This window comes from Pinus tabuliformis, chromosome 8 (assembly GCF_031772625.1).
Source record: "Pinus tabuliformis cultivar Carrire ecotype Pingquan chromosome 8, CPIR1, whole genome shotgun sequence".
Taxonomy (NCBI): Eukaryota; Viridiplantae; Streptophyta; class Pinopsida; order Pinales; family Pinaceae; genus Pinus; species Pinus tabuliformis.
This window is the reverse complement of record NC_142294.1, coordinates 1566371167-1566384232: the sequence shown is the minus strand read 5'-3', so window position 1 is coordinate 1566384232 and position 13066 is coordinate 1566371167. Positions and strand designations below refer to the sequence as shown.

Below are 13066 nucleotides of genomic sequence, written 5' to 3'. Positions count from 1 at the left end.
AGGGTAGTTGAAATTTGAGGAATTTTTTATGATCCCATTTCCATGACAAGACTACTGAGATTGGGTTAAAATAATGTCACACCTCTAGGGATGTTACAGATGCGTCGTAGTTTCAACATCAACTGCATGAAAATAATTCATGTTGTTAAAGATTATGCACAATCTATTCGAAGACCATGTTGAAGTTTTTCTCCAAATAAGTCATTATCCTGAACACTTAAATGAAGACTAAACCATGGCTATCAAATCAGGGAAGTATCATGCTCAAGTTTGTAGTTTGGTTTTTAAACAATGTTATGGTTTTTGTTTCTCCTAATTAGCAACAATAGTAATCTCCACAAGAGCACATCCTTGAAACGATGGAAAAGGTTTTCATCCTTTGCATTTCTCTCTTCATAATCTTAGATATGAAAGCAAACTTCCCTCCAGTTGCTCGAATCCAGCAATGCAGGATGTCAGAGTTCAGATCAATCTGGAATTCTGATCGAATTCTTCATGATCTGGGTTGATTCAGAATTGGGCAAAACCCCACTAAAGTCATTGCACCCCAATATGCATGGATCTTAGATCATGGTAGAACTCTGTTCATACCTGAAATTTCTGTCAGATTGTTATCAGATTTGTGGCTGGAAAGAGGGTCCATTTGCTACCAGATTAGCTTATTCCTAGATAGAGAGGGATTGCAGAGATTGTGCTGATAAGACCAAAAGCAATGCTCAACTTTTCACAGTTACTACAAAGCATGTTTTCAATCAGCTCCTCAGCTTTTTGAAACACAATTCCTGTTAGCCACATCTCATCTCCCAGTCATTGTAGCCAATGCAACATATATTTCTCCTGATTGAGGATGCAATCTATCTCCTGCAAGACATAAACTGAACCAAATATCTAAACGAAGCTTTATCCTCATGGCTCTTTTTCTCCCCTTCCTCTCATCATTACTCTGATATTATTCATCATCCCAGTTGCCAGTAGCAGTGCATATATTTGACAATAATACATATCCAGCATTTTGGGTTGTAAAGTAAAAACTTAAAAGGTGTTCTGCAGTATGACCTTCCAGCCCAATGCTGTTGTGGATTTGGCAGGCACCAATCATGGGCTTGGACACAATCTGCATCAGTATCTCCTGGCATCATTTTCATTAGTAATGTGCCTCCTCTATATAGCTGGCTCAGCCAAGAAGGGCAACCAAGGCATAACGCTTGGAACTTGGTGTGATAACATACTCTTGAACCACGGAATCTGAAGTATCGTTGACACTCATCCAACCAACCTGCACAGCTACAAGTACAGACAAAACTACACAAGTGCTATCAATTCAAACCAAAAAACGTTCTCTTGTCATTGCTCAAGGCTATGTTTTCTTACTTATTTTAATCATGGTAGCAAAAGACAGTATCCAGTAAAAAAGCAAGCACTTTAATTATGTGCTTTTGGCTGGATGTGTAGGTGGACGTATTTTTGGGGGCGATGGTCAACCTTAACCACGGACCCCAGAATTTCAGCATTTCTACCTTTCTAAATCTTTCAAATGTTCCCGACCTTGGTAGTTTCGTGCAATTTGCAATGTTCAGACATCGATTACTGAGCCAAGTAGCCATTATTTCTATACGTCTATGTTGTTGTTTGACCATCATTTCCCTCTTTTTTCTCGCTGAAACATTTTATCCTTTTTTTTGATTCCCTTCATTTTTGTTTTAATCTGAAGATGGATACAGTGGTTTTAACTTAGCATCACCAGTAATCTCTACAGGAGCACAATCCATCCTTAAAATGATGAAAACGGTTCGCATCCCTTACAATAATTTCTCTCATCGCAATCTTAGATATGAATTTAGTAGACGTGTGGCAGTCACCACATACACGAAGATTCTTTGTAACATGGAGAGGGACTCCAGGGCCCGTATTGATAAGCCCAAAAGCAATCGCCAGCTTCTCACTGTGACTGCAAAGGATGTGCTCTTTCACCTCATCCGCCACTTCCTGCAGCACAAAACTTTTGTTAGCCACATATCCCGCATCCTTCATCTGCTCAGCCAATGACTCCAACATTGCATAAATTTCCTCAGATTGAGGATGTGATCTGTCTCCCACAATGAAGGCATGAATATGACCATTCATCTCAATGAAGCTATATCCGGGTGGCTTCTTCACACGCCTTCCTCTCATCAGTACTCTGATCTTTATTACATTATCCCACCTGCCAGCAGCTGCATAGATGTTTGACAGTAAGACATAATATCCTGCATTTTCAGGTTCTAATGCAAAAAGGTGTTCCGCAACGTGCTCAGCTAGCTCGATGTTGCAGTGGATTCTGCAGGCACCAAGCAAGGCTCCCCAAACACCTGCGTCAGGCTCTAACGGCATCCTTTTTATTAATTCATATGCATCTTCCAATTGGCCAGCTCGGCCATGAAGGTCAACCATGCATGCATAATGCTTCGTACTTGGTGTGATGCAATAATCTCTGGTCATGCAATCAAAGTACTGACAGCCCTCATCCAGCCGACCTGCATGGCTACAAGCAGCCAAAACACCAATGAAAGTGATCTCATTTGGTCTCTTATCTGTCTCTCGCATTTGGGTAAAAAGCAGAAGGGCATCTTCACTATACCCATGCAATCCATACCCCACAATCATTGCACTCCATGAGACAACATCTCTTGTAGACATGTTGTCAAACACATTCCTAGCCATCTCTATATTCCCACATTTGGCATACATATCAATGAGGGCCGTTCCCACTGAAACATCTGAACCAAGGCCACTTCTAATAATATAGTCATGGATCCGCTTGCCTTGTTGCAGACCTCCTAAATGGGCACATGCCAGCAGCACGCTCACCATGGTAACCGAATTGGGTTTCACATCCATCAGTTGCATTTGATTAAATAACCCCAAAGCTTCGTCCCCGTGTCCATTCAATGCATACCCAGAAATCATCGCACTCCAAGAGACCACATTTCTCTTGGACATTCTGTCAAACACCTGCCGTGCAAACTCCATACTGCCGCATTTTGCATACATGTCTACAAGGGCAGTCCCCACAAACACGTTGGACTCGAACCCGCTCCTAATTACGCAGCCATGGATCCCTTTTCCCTCTTGCAAAGCTCCCAAATCAGCACACGCCGGCAGAACACTCGCCATGGTAACACAGTTGGGAATCTCCCCCACCTCTTGCATTCGACGGAAGAGCATCCGAGCTTCTTCAGCATGCCCATTCTGAGCATGCCCTGCAATCATAGCAGTCCAGGAAGCCACATCCTTTTCAGGCATTTTTTCAAACACTTGGCGTGCATCCTCTATTTCCCTGCATTTGGCATACATATCAACAAGTGCAGCACCAACATAAACATTCGATTCACACCCACTTCTAATCACTTGACAGTGAATCATCTTTCCCTCTCGCAGAAACAAGAGCCCAGCACACGCTTTAAATAATGGGGGGAAAGTAAAATTGTTCGGCCGTGTGCCTTTGTGATGCATTTGGCAATACAGTTTAATTGTTTCTTCATAAATCCCATCACTGGAATACCCTCTTATCATTGCATTCCATAACCAAACATTCCGTACATATGATGTATCAAATGTTAAGCGTGCTTCCTCCAAACTTCCAAACATGGCATACAGAGTCACTAGTTTGGTAACTAAAGATATATTGCCGTCCATGCCAGTTATGAGAATGTGGGTATGGATGTGTTGCACTTCTTTCATATTGGTACATGACTGTAAGAGAGAAACGTGCTGAGTATCCAATGATTGGTGGTTACCTTGCGTTTCCCCCGTTTGCTTTGCTGCGGTAGCAGCGGTTCCCAAGTAACGTATATTAATGTATTTGCGAGCTCTTACATTTTTTGATACGCGTTGAGTAAAGGAGGATGCCAATTCCATCCTTCACAGTGACTGCGCCATTCAATCTTTGGCTAAAATTGCCAGTGAACTTTTCTACTTGGTGCGAACTGTAAGAAGAGGCTAACATTGCAATACTTGGTGACTCACCTTCCTAGGAATGGGGATATCTGTGTAGGAGTTGCTATGGTCACTACTTGGAGGAAAGTGGAAACTGGAGGTCACCACTATTTTCCAACGGGTGTTATTGGTTAAAACCCTTCATTTCTCTCAGAGTTTCGCTGTGTAGGGTTTGGTGGTCAAATTGCAGTGTAACTTGCACTTGCACAGTGATGTAAATGTAAAGTTGTTCTGCCCGTCAAAATTGATGTAATGTATCAATATTTCAGAACACAACCAATTATATTTAAATATAATATTCTAGTTTCATTTTCTTTTTTATTATAAGTGTTTTTAGAGTGATCAAAATAATTTTTTTTGGAATTTTTTTTATTTGGTATATCCGAAGTTAAAATAGATTTAGGCTAATTCCTACGTAAAAATATTATTTTGTAAAATTATGATAAAATTTTAAGTTTAGATGGATTTAAGCTTTTATATTGCAAAGTAATCTAAATGTAAGATTGTTCTACCAATCAAAATTGATGTAATGTATATTTTAGAACACAACAGTTATAACACAATCAATTATATTTGTAATATAATAGTCTAGATTCATCTTTTTCTTATTATAAGAGTAAAGAGTAATAAAATCAAATCTCTTTTCACTTTAAAAGACATTTTTCTTGATACTTGGTAGACTCGAGGTTAGAATAAATATAGACTAGTTCTTACCTAAAAATACCATTTTCCAAAACCATGATAAATCCGGAGTTTAGATGGATTTAAGTAAAATATATATATACCACTTGACGAAACTATAGATTGTCAAAAAAGTAGAGCCTACAACGAATCCCAAAATTAAATTTGATTATTTTATTTTTATTTTTATGTTGTTTATTTTGCAAAGTTTTATGAAATCCTTTCCATTCTTATTCTTTAATCATAATCAGTTAATGCTATGTAATTGATTTTATCTTAGACATAAGTAAAGAATACCTGTTTATCCTCCCTACTTAAGTTTGATTGATAAAAATTATAAAATAAACTTTATTATAATGACTCCTAGTCTTATTGATATGTACTAGTCTAGATCTATCATAACTCTGGTTTTACAAAGAGTTGGAACAAATCTATTTCACTCTAAAAGAGGTTTGCATCTCAAGAGATTTTATCCCTCTTAGTGTTTGGCAAAGAGTTAAGATGGATCTAGGTTGGTTTAATTTGCCCTTTTAAATAGGCTATATACCACACAAATACCATGGGTTCTCATAAACCTAGAGCTCAAAAATTGTTGGTAAACCCAACAAACAACAACACAATTTATTTTTATTTTTATTCTTGTAGTTGTTTTTATATTTTTTGTTCTAATATAGAGTTATTTTTATTTTTATGTAATTTGACTTAGTCAAAATGTTTACAAGACAAGACATTACAACATCTCTCGCATACTAGGTTGGAGAGCATATCTCGACGCAATGAATCATACTGAAGTCCTCCTATAAAATATACAAATATTTATTTACAAAAAATAAAAAATAAAAACCAATTACTACAAAACATGTTGTTCATGCTGCAAAATTGTATGATACCCTTTCATTTATTTTTCCTCAATAATAACCTTGTTAACTACAACACACATGGTGTTCATTATGCAAATATTGATGAAATCCATTCGATTTATGAGAAATAGTTCTTAGCTTCATGGGGTCTACTGTGTTTACTAATTTAAGGTACTACACGTTATATGGGGTGAGCCTCCTCACCTGGTATTTTCTGGTTTTAGATTCATGTTGTTAAAAATCTGATTACTTATGGAAGATCTAAACAAAACCCATGGATAATATAAATCTCTCTTCTTCCCTATGTATATGACCTAAAGTGTTATTATACAATATGGTGGATTGTTGTGCCAAATTATATCCACTTATATCATTAATATGTTTAAAGAATTATTAAATTCAATTTGCACTGGTGTATTGGGTTTATCGTTTTGTAGTTAAGAGATTCTACGGACTATATTGTTATAAATACTATCGACACCTTTCTATATTCAACAAATAAAAAATATGATGCGCAAAAGGCTGAACTACAAAGATTGAAGTAAATATAGATTTCATAATTGTTGAGAAATCATAAAGATTAGACATTCTTAATACCATATACAATACAAAACCTTCCAATTGACAATGCACAACATGTAACATCCTTCGTTACAACCGTGGTAATTCAGAGTTTGTAAACTTAACCCAATCTGCTAGAGCTAGCTACCCTATTGAATAACATGGAAAATCAAAACTTGTTGAATTTAGGCTTATGTGATCCATATCAATATTTTTGAGAGGGTTTTCGGTGGAAATCACATCATAATTCGTTTGTCGATGCGTTTCGAACCAACTAGTGTGGTTCATCGTCATAACAAGTTGAAGAACCAGATCATAGTTGTAGTATAAATAGGGAGAGCAGGCTATCTAACAGCTATAATTGGTCAATTACACAAATAATTCCCCATCCCCTTATTATTTAGGAATTTTCCTCCAATTGCTTGCGTAATTCCCAAGGTTGATCATCTGACTGCATGCAACACCTGTACACTCAAGACTAGTCGACAATTGATGTTACATTGCCTTAGAATATCCACCACGACTGGGGAACTCAAATTTTCTGCATGCACTAGTTATTTTGGGCTGATTAATCAGTGAACTGAATGATCACTGAGTTAGACGGTTGCCCCACTGTAGAATTGACCTTCCACTAGTTCCTCCAATTGTTAGAAATAGTTTAACTAAACTCAACTGGATATAACTGAACTAAATTACTAAAATTTAGCAATCACACATGCTTAATTGAACTCCAAACCCTCTAACTTGAATTTACTGAGCTAACTAATTGACAAGAGCCATGCCACACAAGTTAACTATATACAAGTTGTTTGTTGTTGTGGAAATTCAAATTTTCTCAATTTGACCAAGGCAAAATCAAATTAAGACTTTATTGCTGCATTTTTCAACATTCCCTCTCAGTAAGAAAGGGATTATCAACCACCCCTATCATACACCTATGGAATTCAAAATTCCCTCTTGACAAAGCCTTTGTCACGATGTCAACATCTTGTTCCTGTGTTGGAATGTATTGTGGAACCATTATCCGCCTCTGCACACAGTCTTGTAAATGGTGATACTAGATAGCTATATTCTTGTATCGATCGTGAAATATTAGAATGTTAGAGAGCTTAATGCAACTATGATTATCACAATATATCATAGTTGGATCCATCATCTGACTAAATGGTCCCACACGTATATTTCTCATCCATATCGCTTCACATGCTGCTTGACTTGCAACCATGTATTCTGCTTCTACCAATTTGAGTGCCACAGATCTTTACTTCCTATTGTACCAGGAAAAAACTCCAGAACCAACACTGAAAATTCCACCTTATGTACTCTTTCGTTCATATGGAAACCTTTCCAAAATTGCATCTATGAAGCCACACAACTTCACTCCCTTTGTCTATCTGTACCATAATCCATATTGGGTAGTGCCTCTGAGGTACCGTAAAACATGCTTCATTGCCTCCTAATACAATTTGGTCATACTAACCATAGCTTAGCTTAGCTGGTTGACTACATATCTCATATCTGGTTATGTGTTCACAAGATACATCATTGAACCCACTAAATTCCAGTAAATGGTAGCATCCACCTCTTCACCTGAAGTGGTTGTCTCCTTCCTCCAATTGGTTGCTAGAGGTGTCTCCATGGGTTTACAAATCTCCATGTGGAATCTTTACAATATCTCATTTGCATACTTTCATTGATACGCAAACAATTCCCCATTGCCTTGCCATACAAGACAATGATAAGAAATTTACCTTATATGAAAATGTGATAGAGGTCCACGTCCACTTCACTTTTGGTCAAGCCTAAACCAGTGAGATAAATGTCAATCCTAGTGTACCAAGCACAGGGTGCCTGTTTGAGACTGTAGAATGCTCACTTGAGTCTGACCACATGAGACTCCCAATAAAATGTCTCAAAACCTTCTATTTTATCAATGTACATATCCTCCTCAATAACCCCATTGATAAATGTTATTTTTATATCCATCTTGTGGATCTTCCACCCCATCTGTGCAACCAATGTAAGAATTGATCTAATGGATGAATACCTTGCTACAGAAGCAAATGTTTTCTCAAAATCAATTCCCTCAACTTGAGAGAATCCTTTCACTACAAATATTTCCTTATACTTCTCTATGCTTCCATCTATTACATGTTTAACCTTGAAGATCCATCTCAAACCCACAACTGATTTATCTTCCGTTCTTGGGACCACTTCCCAAACATTGTTCTTCATGATGGATTTGTATTCTTTCATCATTGCATCAACCCAAACTCGTTTCTCAACTGCTTCCTCAAAAGAAGATGGCTCAGTCTCTACAAGCTCAGTCATTATAGCTGTATAGCCAATGTACCTCTTAGGTGACCTCCTTTTCCTGCGCAAATTTAAAGGAACTCCCACATTCTCCTTCACATCTTGCACTAATATATCACTTTCTTGGTTCTTTTTCTGCATTCTCTAGATGGTTCTGCTTGAGTGGATGTCTCCACTCTTGGATCTTGTATTTGTGGCTGCTCCACAACTTCTTGCGGCTCGTCCTTTGGAGCTAATAGCTCCCCTTCCGGTGGGATTTGAAGCTCCCTCTCAAGAGAGCACTGCATCACTTTATCCTCATCAAACTTTACATCCCTTCGCACAATTGTCATTTTGAGGGAAGGTGAGTACACACGGTAATTTGTGGAGTTTTGGTGTATCCGACAAAAAATCACAACTCTATTGTCGGCTCAAGCTTCTTCCTCGAATATTTGGAGACATGGCAGTAAATAGAGGATCCAAAAATCCTTAAGTGTGACACATCCAGGTTCCTCCCTGAGAAAGCCTCCTCTGTGTAATCACACCAAGAATCAAATGAAGACCCTAGTTTTGCAAGTAGATTGTTGTGTTACATGCCTCAACCCACAAATGTAGTGGTAGGCCTTGGTCATGTATCACAACTCTCATAGATCCAACAATGGTACAATTATTTCTCTTAGCTACCCCATTTTGTTGTGGGTTATGGGGTGTTGTCAACTCTCTTCGAATGCCTTATTTTGCACATAAATTATTGAAGTCATTTGAAACATACTCACCTCCATTGCCTCTCCTAAGAGCCTTCACCTTCTTTCTGGTATCTTTCTCAACTATTGCCTTGAATTCTTTTGAAACTTTGAGAATGCTTTATCCTTCTTCCGCATGAAGAAGATCCAACACTTCCTTGAGAAATCACCAATAAAAATAACAAAATATTTGTGTCTGGCAGTGGAGGTTGTCGAGAAAGTTCCACAAACATCAAAGTGTACTCTGTCCAATACTTCATGTGATTTGTTGTCTCACTCATGGAATGTGGATTTCACATACTTCCCTAAGGTACAACATTTGTAGACATCCTACTACTCAAGTGCTCCTTTATGGAGGCCAATGGTTATTTGTTGCATAATTTTCAGGGCACCACGATGCAAATGGTCCAATCTCCCATGCCAAATTTCATCGACGTCGCAACTCTACACTTTCTCTACCTTACTGCTTAATGCAACACAATATTCCACATTTAACTTGTACATGTTCTTCACCCGAAACCCGATATGTTCACCTATCCAGTGGCTATGTGTCTTAGGAATTCTTTCCCTTTGCCGAAGATCACATCATAACCATGATCTTCCAAAACTGTTATAGAGATGAGATTATTCTTTTAGGCCTAGAAAAATCATGACATATTTGAGGCAAAGAGGAGATCCCTACTCACTTTGAAAGGTTACTATACCAATCCTGGTAGCACTGTACCTTCCGTCATCCCCCAACTCAATATGAATCTGGAGATCTTTCTCCTCTAGGTCACTGAAAAAACCTCTACAACCTCTCATGTGGAACGGGGCACTAGAGTCCAAGTACCACACAATCCCCATCATAGTGTTGGCCATGCATGTGATAAGGGTGAAGTCTAGATCAAACTATGAAGCCAATTCTTCACCTGTTGCTCCTCTTGAGTTCTTCTTGCCAGAGTTTTTGTGTGAACACTTTGTAGCATAGTGCCAAAATTCATGAATATTGAAGCATTTTAATTTTGGACAACTCTTTCTTCCTGACCCCTTGGCTGGATTTTGATTTGGTTTGAGATTTCTTCCCTTTGCCCTTCTTTCCCTTTCCAACTAATGCAATTTTTTCTTCATCCTCACCCTTTGATGAAGTTCAATCTCTGATATTCTGCCTGATCTCTTCTTGTATGAAATCATAACATAATCATTCCCAATTCGGTAATTTATCCCTCCCATTCACCGAGTCTTGGTAACTATCTCAGCTTTTGGGAAGGCCTAGAAGAGCTAGGCTCACCAGGTCATCTTCTGTAAAATTCACTCCCACCCCTCTAAGCTCATCACGAACTTAGGTAAATCTATTGAGATACTGTGGAATAATGTCATTCTTCTACACCTTAATATTTGGAAGTTTGTCTTTGAGGGCTAGTTTCCTATCGTCACTGATATTCTCGAACATCTCTGCCATTTTCCACATTGCGAAAGGAGCTTATTTCCCATGGAGATTTGAGACAATGTGGTCTCACACTCCCTCCAAGATTATTATCCTCACCTTTGCTACATATTTCTTTTATTGGGATGGGTTTTGTGCATCAGATGCATGTGGGTTTGCAATATCTGTCTTGACATATTCTAGCAATCCATTGTCATCAAGAACCACCTTCATGTGATCCTTCCAAGCAATGAAATTCAAGTTGCCTTCTAAGGCATGCTCTAATCTCATCCCGTTGAAGGCAATTTTCCCAACTCTGAATAGATTATGCTACATTGAAGCTGAAAATTCAAACCTCCTAAGAAACAACTTTGAAATTCCTGCTCATATGTGAATCCTGCTCTGATACCATGTATAAATATGGTGTAGGATTGCAACTTCTCAAGAAGTTTTAATCTAAATTAAGAGACACAATTCTACTCTACTACTCCGTGGAATTCAATTCACAATTTAGAACAACAATCCTAGACATGCAATAAGAAATAACACACATGCATAGTCTTTTTCTAGGAGAAAGTAGTACTAAAAAATTCCTTAAGCTTACTTGCATTAAATCAGATGAATAGAGATGTATTACAATTGCTAGCTCTATATGAGCTCAACCTGCAAGTGAATAACCTATCTCTCTACTCAATAAGAAGCTCTGACCCAAAATTAGTCAAATTTTGGCTTAGATTGAGCCCTTGTTTCCTTGTGCAATTCTTGAAATATTAGGCCCCTATTATTCAAGAATTTTCCTCCAATTGATTGCACAATTCCCAAGGTTGATAATCTAATTGCATGCAACACCTATACACTCAAGGATAGTCTACAACTGATGTTACATTGCCTTGGAATCTCCATGACAATTGGGGAACTCAAATTCTCTGCATGCACTAGCTATTTTGGGTTGATTGATCAATTAACTGGATGATCACTGAGTTAGACTGTTGCTCCACTGCAAAATTGACCTTCCACTAGTTCCTCCAACCGTTAGAACTAGTTTAACTGAACTCAACTGGATATAACCGAACTAGATTACTAAAATTTAGAAATCACACATGCTTAACTGAACTCCAAGCCCTCTAACTCAAATTTACTGAGCTAACTGAATGACAAGAGCCATGTCACACAAGTTAACTGCATGCAAGTTTTTTGTTGATGTGGAAATTCAAATTTTATCAATTTGACCAAGGAAAAATCAAATTGAGACTTTCTTACTGCATTTTTCAACAGATTGCCCAAGGATCAAACTTGATTACCAAGTTACAACTTTTCTTATAGATATTATACTGGATGTTAATCAATATTAGAGAATTTACTAAATTGTGTATTCATCCTAGAGTAAGTCAAATTCTTGTTTTTCAAGCATCATATTATATACTTAAGCATATTTTATGACCAACTTTCTTACCACAAGATTTTATAAATATGAATCTTATCCAAAGTTTTAGATCCAACATGCATTCCTATGTTTTTAACCAATCATCTAGCTATCTTCCCTAAAGTGAGTCTACAACCTAACCCGTTGCATTCTTTCATCCCTTAATCAATATTGATTCCATATTACATGGATTGTTTACTAACCTTGTCATGATGATTTTCCCAAGGACCTTCCAAAATGATGGTCCTTCCTGAATCATGATCATTCAACTAGGTGAGATGACAACTTCTAATATAACATTAGATAATACCTAGATGAACATTATGCTAAAATGGTCTATCTATCCATCTATCTAGATGATCTTTACAAATCAAACTTAATCATGTAAATTATAGACATGCTATTATCATATTGTTCTATCTATGATGCTAAACATAATCAATATTAACAATGCATACTATCTAAAGGAAAGAACATTCTATATAAATAACCTGCCAAACATAGATCCTTCTTTAGTAGTAAAGATCCTTTACTTCTTCCTTCCTCGGCTTCTTCTCAGGTTATCCCACTTCTTCGACTACAAGAGCTTCACTTCTTTCCTTTCTCTTGTTTCCCCGTTGACTTGGAAAATCCCTCTTAAAGTGTCCAAACTCACTACACGTAAAGCATTGAACCTTGGAAATATATTTCTTCTTGGACTTTCCAAACTTTCCCTTCTTCAACTTCTTGACTTGAGCTAGAAAGACTGCTCATCTGATCCAATTTCATCTTTTACCTTGATCCTTGATTCTTCTAATATGTACTGACCCCAAAACTCATCAAAGGGAGTTGAATCTTTCTTGGAGTATATGCTTGTTACAAAACTGCTCCATTCTGGTGGAAATGCATTCAGTACACAAATGGTTACTTCTAAATTAGAAATTGATTCCCTAAGTCCTTGTATATGGTCTCTTAGCTCAGAGACTTTCATGAGAAAGAATTCCATATCCTCATCCTTTTATTTATTCATTTTATATAAATTATTTCAGAAATACATCTATTGTCCTAATGTACTTACAAATTACAAATTCACTACTTGTCATACAAAGCCTTGGAAGTATTCAAGTTTGCAACAAATGGAACAAGA

General features: G+C 37.4%; 1 pseudogene; it reads right to left on the bottom strand.

Annotated features, from left to right (window-relative positions):
* Nucleotides 1-1386: 1386 nt before the first annotated feature.
* Nucleotides 1387-4214, bottom strand: LOC149241999 (pentatricopeptide repeat-containing protein At3g12770 pseudogene; annotated as a pseudogene).
* Nucleotides 4215-13066: the final 8852 nt, after the last annotated feature.